This window comes from Paramisgurnus dabryanus, chromosome 23 (assembly GCF_030506205.2).
Source record: "Paramisgurnus dabryanus chromosome 23, PD_genome_1.1, whole genome shotgun sequence".
Classification (NCBI taxonomy): Eukaryota; Metazoa; Chordata; class Actinopteri; order Cypriniformes; family Cobitidae; genus Paramisgurnus; species Paramisgurnus dabryanus.
The window spans coordinates 25,872,344-25,883,208 of NC_133359.1; positions in this window are offsets into that span (position 1 = coordinate 25,872,344).

The window sequence follows — 10,865 nt, forward strand, 5'->3', positions numbered from 1 at the left end:
AGCAACACAGCTTGGATGTTGGGCAACACACCGCCCTGAGCGATGGTCACGCGACCCAAGAGTTTGTTCAACTCCTCGTCGTTACGCACTGCCAGCTGTAAATGGCGGGGAATGATGCGAGTCTTCTTGTTGTCACGAGCGGCGTTTCCGGCCAACTCCAGGATCTCAGCAGTAAGATACTCGAGCACAGCGGCGAGATAAACTGGAGCTCCAGCACCGACGCGCTCTGCGTAGTTACCCTTGCGAAGAAGTCTGTGAACACGGCCGACAGGAAACTGAAGTCCGGCTCTGGATGAACGAGTCTTAGCCTTTGCTCTGGCCTTACCACCGGTTTTGCCTCTGCCGCTCATTTTCGGTTGAAGAATTTGCTGTTTTCTGGTAGAAAGATACAGAAACTGTAATTCAGTGTGCTGCTGTTCTCAGTATTTAAGAATGCTTGCCACTCGCCGATTGGTTAGATTCTGTAGAAGTTTTGAACCAATCACTGAACTTCCCTCCAAAAGATAACGCCCACTTCTTTCATTTGTTTTGTCTTTTTTTACTGAAGCCGTCTGTATTACAGATATATTGATATATGACAAATAAACGATAAAATCTCATGCCACAGTTTCACAGCCCTACAGATGCAGATCAAATGCAGTGCTTTTATTCCAACTTTCATGTGCTGCTGTTTTAAATGTAAATGTATGTAGGCCTACTTCAAATGTTTGTATTTTAAAGTCAATTATATAATGTAAATAATTATTATATTTAGTACTTTATCCACTCATCCCAATAAAGTACCATTACATGAATTCAAATATATGTGGCAGACGCTTTTTGTCCAAGACAACTTACAGTGCATTACAAATTGTATTTAATATGGTTTTACTACAAACATCTTGGCTAGTTACTGAAGTAAAAGACAAAAGATTTGTGGCTACTGTGGTTTCACTACATACTGCATCATGACACTTAAACATGCTGTCTTAACCCTCATAAGCCCCTGTTTTCCTGTATACGTTACAGTTCCCTGGGGGTCAAAATAACCCCAGAAATTAAAAGGGTGATTACAAAAATATATAAATTTTTAAAGATACAAATAATATATCTTTTTTTGTTGTTTACTTCCCATCTATACATTAATGCTGTGTTTTGGGAGATTTGAAGTATTTTTGTACCTGTTTACCACTCAATTCCTCAACTACACCATTAGCTTGCCTGTAAAATATAAAATTGTTATGAAAAATTCACATAAATTATTATCTAAATTTGATTTAAATTGTTTTTAGATATTGATCTAGATGGTATGTGTTGAATTCGACCATTTGGTGTTTAGAAAAAAACAGTTTTATGGTTACAGTTTAGGAAATAAATAATTTTGACCAGCAGATGCCCATAGAGACCCATTCATTTTACTGTATGTGGCCAACTGCTCAACATCACCACTTTAGTGAAACATTTTGTGAATTTATATAATATATATATTTATATAAACATTAGAAAGGTCATTAAAAATAAAAATTATTTCAAATAGTAGAATTTTTTTTAGTTTTTGATGCATTTTGAAATGTCTGTTTTTACAAAATGCCACAGAAATTTGACTAAATGTAGGCTGCAAGGCATGAAGGCACATCCAATCCGATGTTTGTTTTATTTCCTGTCTCCTGAGATACTTTCATCAATTAGAGCCAGCGTGGTGTGTGCAGTGGGAATGTGATTGGTGGAGCATGGTCGAGTTTCAAAAAAATTTAATGGCGTCCAAGATAGCGGCTGGAGCACAGTTTTAGGGTAAATACATTTTTTTTTTCCAGCAAGAAATAAGTATTGTAGTTTTCAAATATTCGATTAGTTATCACAAAGGTGCTCTCTGTTTATATTTTAAACAGAATTCCATTCCGTTGCCTATGAAGGTTGTCCGAATGCGTTTCCTGGAGCTGCCTTCATGCGAGGCAACAAGTCAGCTCCCTAAGCTTTCCTTTTGGACGCAGCCCTAGTTTGAATAAGACTTGAACTTCTTCATTGTGAACAACATGAACGAATTTGGCATGCCTCGTCTGGTTCGATCAGATCTTCGTTCACGAATCATGACTATCACTCAAGGCAGCACATGAGCTTTGTTCACAACAAGGACAGGTTAGATTAACTACAACTGTACGTGTGGCTTAATACAAATACACAAGAACATTAACTGTTTTCTCTAGCTTGATAAAATCATGCTCAATATTTTAAACTCAGATCTACTTGTTAGACATCTGTGCTTAGGAGTTTTAAAGACACGTTTTATTAAAGCCTAATAAGTTTTTGTAACAAGTCCATTTCATTGTTCTAACCCATAAGACGGTCATTTTCATCACCTACTGGTGTATTTATGTAATATAAAGAAATGGTCACAGAACAAATTATTGAACAAATCTGTTTTTTGGTAAACAAACTGTAAAATGAACGAGTCACTTAGAAGAATCAAAATTTCCACCACAAAAGCCTAACTGAGTGACTCGTACATATACTGAAATTATCCGAAGGGCAGGACTGTGACAAAAATTGTTAGGTTCGACTTTCTTAACCTAACCTAAGGCTTAGTCCACACGGACACGGGTATTTTTATAACCGGAGTTTTGCCTCCAAAAAAAATCACGTTCACACATGCTGAGTTTAAAAGAAATCTCTGTTCACCTGAAAAAGCAAAAACACGCTATCAAGCGCTGTCAAGAGCATGCCACACCAGCAGGCGGCGATATAACCCGAATCACAAAGCCACCTTGGCCAATCAGAAGCCTAACAAAAGTGATGTCGCAAGGCAAAAAAAAAAAACAGTTTTACTGTCTACACGACAACACTGCGTTTCTTAAAATCCTCACCCTGGCAGGGGTTTTCAAAAATGTTCGGTTTCAGTGACGTGATGGACAAACAGCCGAACCATGTAAAAAAAGTCACGTGTCCGTCTGGACTAGGCCTAAATAAATAATTGTCACGATTCCTATCTGAGTCTGCCCTGTTTCTTAGTGATGGTCACTTTTGAAGTACTGCTTCATGAGGCTTTAAAACTTTTACGAATCTTTTGATTCGAATCATTGGTTCGGAGCGTGTTTCAAAACTGGCCAAGTCACGTGATTTTAGCAAACGAGGCTTCATTATGTCATAACTGTTTCAAAACGTTTAGAAAATCTGATGGTTCAACCCTAGGGGGAGTCGTAAAAGTGTAAAATGTTGGGACAGAACTGCTTTTACAATATTTTGACCAGCAGGTGTCGCCAGCGTGTGGGGTTTCGAAAGCTTTGAAAAACTGAATCAATTTTCAAAGCAATTGGTTCAACTGATTCGAAGCTTCAAAAAGCAAGATAAGGCAGAAACAGTGCGACACAACAGAGTAACACATGAGAAAAATTAATATCCAATCAAGTAAAAAAACAAGTGTACAACAAGTGTAGTGCTACATACAATATAATTAAACACCATTCAAAATACTATAAAGTATAAAGGATCATAACTGGGCTGTTAACAGGAACAAGAATCAGTAAGCAGTTTTAAAATTACCATGAACATTCATTGATTCTCCACATTCTCCACTTCCTGCCTTGTTTGTTTGTCATAGTGATTCATTGTTTCTGCATAGTTTTAGCATAGCTTGGCATAATCTATTGAATCTGATTAGACCATTAGCATCGCGCAAAAAATAACCAAAGAGTTTAGATATTTTTCCTATTTAAAACTTCTGTAGACTCCTCTGAAGTTACATTGTGTACTAAGACAGACGGAAAATTTAAATTAGCAATTTTCTAGGCAGTTAATGCTAGGACCTATATTCTTATTCTGGCGTAATGATCAAGGACTTTGTTGCCGTACCATGGCTGCAGGAGGCGCAATGATATTACACATCAGCCGAAAATAGTCTCCTTGGTAACTTTCAATAGCAGGGGATTATTTTTCAAATAGTCAAGTTTTAAATAGGAAAAATATCAAAACTCTTTGGTTATTTTTTAGCGTGATGCTAATGGTCTAATCAAATTCAATGGATTATGCTAAGCTATGCTAAAAGTAGTGATGCCAGACCCCAAGATCGGCTTAATGGATTTCAAAATGGTAAAAATCAAATGTTTCACTCTAGGGGAGCTGCAAAATGAGCAACCTGAAATGATAACCTTGTTTGTATTCTCAGAACTGTTTATTTTAACTTAAATGATAGTTATGTTGTGTGTATTTGACAATTGTGTTGGGCTGCTTGACTGTATTAAAGGCGGAGTCCATGATGTTTGAAAAACGGTTTGGAAAAGGAGACGGGCCGACTACCAAAACACACTTATAGCCAATCAAATCAAATCAAATGCCGGGTTGCTTATGTGTGGGGCGGGTCTATCAACAGAAGGTCCAGATTCTATTGGGGTAGGGGCGTGTTTGTTTAGGTGATTTCAAATATCAACATTGGCTTTCAAACATCATGGACTCCGCCTTTAACAGCTTTGGACATATATAAAAGCAGTCTTTTAATAAAACAGGCCTTCGTAGAAAATTGTAAGCTTAAAAATATGTGCATTTAATATAGTCTCGTAATGAAATCGCCCAAAATCTAACCGCTCGAGTCCTTGGTTGGCAAGCATGACGTGAGCAGGCTCTTGGTTGGCAGGCATGACGTGAGCAGGCTCTTGGTTGGCAAGCATGAGGTGAGCATGCTCTTGGTCTTGGTTAGCAGGCATAACATGAGCAGGCTCTTCGTTGGCAGGCATGAGGTGAGAACGCTCGTGGTCTTGGTTGGCAGGCATGACGTGAGCAGGCTCTTGGTTGGCAGGCATGACGTGAGCAGGCTCTTGGTTGGCAGGCATGACGTGAGAACGCTCTTGGTCTTGGTTGGCCGGCATGACGTGAGCAGGCTCTTGGTTGGCAGGCATGAGGTGAGCATGCTCTTGGTCTTGGTTGGCAGGCATGGCGTAAGCAGGCTCTTGGTTGGCAGGCATGAGGTGAGCATGCTCTTGGTCTTGGTTGGCAGGCATGGCGTAAGCAGGCTCTTGGTTGGCAGGCATGACGTGAGCAGGCTTTTGGTTGGCAGGCATGAGGTGAGCAGGCTCTTGGTCTTGGTTGGCAGGCATGACGTGAGCAGGCTCTTGGTTGGCAGGCATGAGGTGAGAACGCTCTTGGTCTTGGTTGGCCGGCATGACGTGAGCAGGCTCTTGGTTGGCAGGCATAAGGTGAGCATGCTCTTGGTCTTGGTTGGCAGGCATGGCGTAAGCAGGCTCTTGGTTGGCAGGCATGAGGTGAGCATGCTCTTGGTCTTGGTTGGCAGGCATGGCGTAAGCAGGCTCTTGGTTGGCAGGCATGACGTGAGCAGGCTTTTGGTTGGCAGGCATGAGGTGAGCATGCTCTTGGTCTTGGTTGGCAGGCATGACGTAAGCAGGCTCTTGGTTGGCAGGCATGAGGTGTGCAGGCTCTGGGTTGGCAGGCATGACATAAGCAGGCTCTTGGTTGGCAGGCATGAGGTGTGCAGGCTCTTGGTTGGCAGGCATGACGTGAGCAGGCTCTTGGTTGGCAGGCATGAGGTGAGCATGCTCTTGGTCTTGGTTGGCAGGCATGACGTAAGCAGGCTCTTGGTTGGCAGGCATGAGGTGTGCAGGCTCTGGGTTGGCAGGCATGACATAAGCAGGCTCTTGGTTGGCAGGCATGAGGTGTGCAGGCTCTTGGTTGGCAGGCATGACGTGAGCAGGCTCTTGGTTGGCAGGCATGAGGTGAGCATGCTCTTGGTCTTGGTTGGAAGGCAATATGTGAGCAGGCTCCTGGTTGACAGGCATGACATGAGCAGGCTCATGGTTGGCAGGCATGACATGAGCAGGCTCTTGGTTTGCAGGCATGAGGTGAGCAGGCTCTTGGTTGGCAGGCATGACGTGAACAGGCTCTTGGTTGGCAGGCATGAAGTGAGCTGGCTCTTGGTTGGCAGGCATGAAGTGAGCTGGCTCTTGGTTGGCAGGCATGACATGAGCATGCTCTTGGTTGGCAGGGACTTTTTTCCACTTAACTGTTTTTCACTTACCTGTTTTGAGCAGGCTCTGGCTTGGCAGGCACCTTTTTCCACTTACCTTTTTCTACTTACCTTTTTCCACTTGGTTGGCAGGCATGACGTGAGCAGGCTCTTGGTTGGCAGGGACTTTTTTCCACTTACCGTTTTTACCAACCAAGAGCCTGCTCAAGTCATGCCTGCCAACCAAGAGCCTTTTTAACCTTTTACCTTTATTACCTTAACTTACCCTTTTTCATTGACCCTTTTTTCACTTACACGTTTTCCACCTACCTTTTTTTACTTACCTTTTTACCAACCAAGAGCCTGCTCACATCATGCCTGCCAACCAAGAGCCTTTTTTACCTTTTTTACCTTCACTTACCTTTTACCACTTACCTTTTCTCACTTATCTTTTACCTTTTTTACCTGCACTTACAGTTTTTTCATTTACCATTTTTCACTTACCCTTTTTTTACTTACCCTTTTTCACTTACCCTTTTTCGCCTACCCTTTTTTCACTTACCCTTGTTCCATTTACCTTTTTTTACTTACCTTTTTTACCAACCAAGAGCCTGCTCACATCATGCCTGCCAACCAAGAGCCTTTGTTCACTTACCTTTTACCTTTTTTACCTACACTTACCTTTTACCACTTACCTTGTACCTTTTTTTACCTTCACTTACCTCACACCTTTTTGTTTGTTTTTTTACCTTCACTTACCTCGTACCTTTCTTTACCTTCACTTACCTACTGAGTAGACTCTGGCTTAGCAGGCACTGAGCAGGCCCTGGCTCTGGCATGGCAGGCACTGAGCAGGCTCTGTCTTGGCAGGCACTGAGCAGGTTCTGGCATGGCAGGCACGGACCAGGCTTTGGCTTGGCTGGCACTGAGCAGGCTCAGGCTTGGCAGGCATTGGAAAGGCTCTGGCTTGGTAGGCACTGAGAAGCTCTGACTTGGTAGGCACTGAGCAGACTCTGGCTTAGCAGGCACTGAGCAGGCCCTGGCTCTGGCATGGCAGGCACTGAGCAGGTTCTGGCATGGCAGGCACGGACCAGGCTTTGGCTTGGCTGGCACTGAGCAGGCTCAGGCTTGGCAGGCATTGTAAAGGCTCTGGCTTGGTAGGCACTGAGAAGCTCTGACTTGGTAGGCACTGAGAAGAATCTGGCTTAGCAGGCCCTGGCTCTGGCATGGCAGGCACTGAGCAGGCTCTGGCTTGGCAGGCACTGAGCAGGTTCTGGCATGGCAGGCACGGGCCAGGCTTTGGCTTGGCAGGCATGGAGCAGGCTCTGTCTTGGCAGGCACTGAGCAGGCTCTGGCTTGGCAGGCACTAGGGCTGCACGATGTCAGGAAAAGTTGCGATGTGCGGTGACATTGTTTAATGTTGCGATGGCGATGTGAGTTGCGATAAATATTTTATATTTTTTCATGCTTTAGGGTCCATTCACATGTCGCGCCAAAAAACGCGTGGAAAACACTAGACACGTAGGTTATTGTCACATGATATGCACGCTGCGCTTGTGTCATTCTGAAAAGTTAAAATGTTTTTTAAAAGCTTGGAATAACGAGGGCGTCACAACGCGTGCGAGTCGCGACCGCGGCGCTTCCAGAGTGCACATACTGCGCGCCTACATTTGAAATAATGAACTTGAGCGCACAATAGACGCAATATGTGGATCACCACTTCCACAGTACCTGTGTTTGCGGCGTCATCTCTTAAATCCAAAAAAAAACATGATATAGCTGAAGTGCTGTTCCTTTTCACCACAAGGTCTTTGTCTGACAACACATTTTCCTCACTCTTCTCTCCTTTCTCCGCGATCATTTTTGCTAACAGGCACAGCGTTGCAACAATCAATCTGAAGGTAGCTGACTTGGGGGTTCCCCTGATTGGCCTAATAGCATGAACGCGCAAACCATCCGTGCGCCCCAAACTGCATACTTCCATACTATATAGTATGCAAAGAGCACGAGAAGTAGTGCTTTTTTTGCCTACTATATAGTATGAAAGTATGCTGTTTGGGACGCAGGGCATGTCTTCAGGACTAAACGTGATAGGTCAAACGTTTATTACATGCGCTAACCGTTTTCCCTTCATTCATCGCGTCAAGGCTGTCTGTTGCGATGTGTTCATCGCGTGAGTTCATATCGCGATGATGATGAAAATTCGATGTATCGTTCAGCCCTAGCAGGCACTGAACAGGGTATGGATTGGCCAGCACCGAGCAGGCTCTGGCTTGGCAGGCAGAGCAGGCTCTGGCTTGGCAGGCACGACGTGAGCAGGCTCTGGCTTGGCAGGCATGAGGTGAAAAGGCTCTGGCTTGGCAGGCATGAGGTGAAAAGGCTCTGGCTTGGGAGGCATGACGTGAGAAGGCTCTGGTTTGCAGGCATGATGTGCGCAGGCTCTGGCTTGGCAGACATGACGTGAGCAGGCTCTGGCTTGGCAAAGCAGCCATTGGACAGGCTCTGGCAGGCACAGGCCCTGGCTTTGCAGACACTGAGCAGGCTCTGGCTTGGCAGGCACTGAGCAGGCTCTGGCTTGGCAGGCATTGGAAAGGCTCTGGCTTGGTAGGCACTGAGAAGCTCTGGCTTGGTAGGCACTGAGCAGACTCTGGCTTAGCAGGCACTGAGCAGGCCCTGGCTCTGGCATGACAGGCACTGAGCAGGCTCTGGCTTGGCAGGCATTGAGCAGGTTCTGGCATGGCAGGCACGGACCAGGCTTTGGCTTGTCAGGCACTGAGCAAGCTCAGGCTTGGCAGGCACGGAGCAGGCCCTGGCTCTGGCATGGCAGGCACTGAGCTGGCTCTGGCTTGGCAGGCACTGAGCAGGTTCTGGCATGGCAGGCACGGACCAGGCTTTGGCTTGTCAGGCACTGAACAGGCTCAGGCTTGGCAGGCACGGAGCAGTCTCTTACATGGCAGGCACTGAGCAGGCTCTGTCTTGGCAGGCACTGAGCAGGCTCTGGCTTGGCAGGCACGACGTGAGCAGGCTCTGGCTTGGCAGGCATGAGGTTAAAAGGCTCTGGTTTTGGGAGGCATGACGTGAGCAGGCTCTGGTTTGCAGGCATGACATGCGCAGGCTCTGGCTTGGCAGGCATGACGTGAGCAGGCTCTGGCTTGGCAAAGCAGCCACTGGACAGGCTCTGGCAGGCACAGGCCCTGGCTTTGCAGACATTGAGCAGGCTCTGGCTTGGCATGCACTGAGCAGGCTCTGGCTTGGCAGGCACTGAGCAGGCTCTGGCTTGGCAGGCATTGGAAAGCCTCTGGCTTGGTAGGCACTGAGAAGCTCTGGCTTGGTAGGCACTGAGCAGACTCTGGCTTAGCAGGCACTGAGCAGGCCCTGGCTCTGGCATGGCAGGCACTGTGCTGGCTCTGGCTTGGCAGGCACTGAGCAGGTTCTGGCATGGCAGGCACGGACCAGGCTTTGGCTTGTCAGGCACTGAGCAGGCTCAGGCTTGGCAGGCACGGAGCAGGCTCTTACATGGCAGGCACGGAGCAGGCTCTGTCTTGGCAGGCACTGAGCAGGCTCTGGCTTGGCAGGCACTGAACAGGGTCTGGATTGGCAGGCACGACGTGCGCAGGCTCTGGCTTGGCAGGATTGACGTGAACAGGCTCTGTCTTGGTAGGCACGAGGTGAGCAGGCTCTGGCTTGGCAGGCACTGTGCTGGCTCTGGCTTGGCAGGCACTGAGCAGGTTCTGGCATGGCAGGCACGGACCAGGCTTTGGCTTGTCAGGCACTGAGCAGGCTCAGGCTTGGCAGGCACGGAGCAGGCTCTTACATGGCAGGCACGGAGCAGGCTCTGTCTTGGCAGGCACTGAGCAGGCTCTGGCTTGGCAGGCACTGAACAGGGTCTGGATTGGCAGGCACGACGTGCGCAGGCTCTGGCTTGGCAGGATTGACGTGAACAGGCTCTGGCTTGGCAGGCACGACGTGAGCAGGCTCTGGCTTGGCAAAGCAGCCATTGGACAGGCTCTGGCAGGCACAGGCCCTGGCTTTGCAGACACTGAGCAGGCTCTGGCTTGGCAGGCACTGAGCAGGCTCTGGCTTGGCAGGCACGACATGAGCAGTCTCTGGCTTGGCAGGCATGAGGTTAAAAGGCTCTGGTTTTGGGAGGCATGACGTGAGCAGGCTCTGGTTTGCAGGCATGACATGCGCAGGCTCTGGCTTGGCAGGCATGACGTGAGCAGGCTCTGGCTTGGCAAAGCAGCCACTGGACAGGCTCTGGCAGGCACAGGCCCTGGCTTTGCAGACATTGAGCAGGCTCTGGCTTGGCATGCACTGAGCAGGCTCTGGCTTGGCAGGCACTGAGCAGGCTCTGGCTTGGCAGGCATTGGAAAGCCTCTGGCTTGGTAGGCACTGAGAAGCTCTGGCTTGGTAGGCACTGAGCAGACTCTGGCTTAGCAGGCACTGAGCAGGCCCTGGCTCTGGTATGGCATGCACTGTGCTGGCTCTGGCTTGGCAGGCACTGAGCAGGTTCTGGCATAGCAGGCACGGACCAGGCTTTGGCTTGTCAGGCACTGAGCAGGCTCAGGCTTGGCAGGCACCGAGCAGGCTCTTACATGGCAGGCACAGAGCAGGCTCTGTCTTGGCAGGTACTGAGCAGGCTCTGGCTTGGCAGGCACTGAACAGGGTCTGGATTGGCCGGCACCGAGCAGGCTCTGGCTTGGCAGGCACGACGTGCGCAGGCTCTGGCTTGGCAGGATTGACGTGAACAGGCTCTGGCTTGGTAGGCACGAGGTGAGCAGGCTCTGGCTTGGCAGGCATTGGGAAGGCTCTGGCTTGGTAGGCACTGAGAAGCTCTGGCTTGGCAGGCACTGAACAGGGTCTGGATTGGCCAGCACCGAGCAGGCTCTGGCTTGGCAGGCACGACGTGAGCAGGCTCTGGCTTGGCAAGCATGAGGTG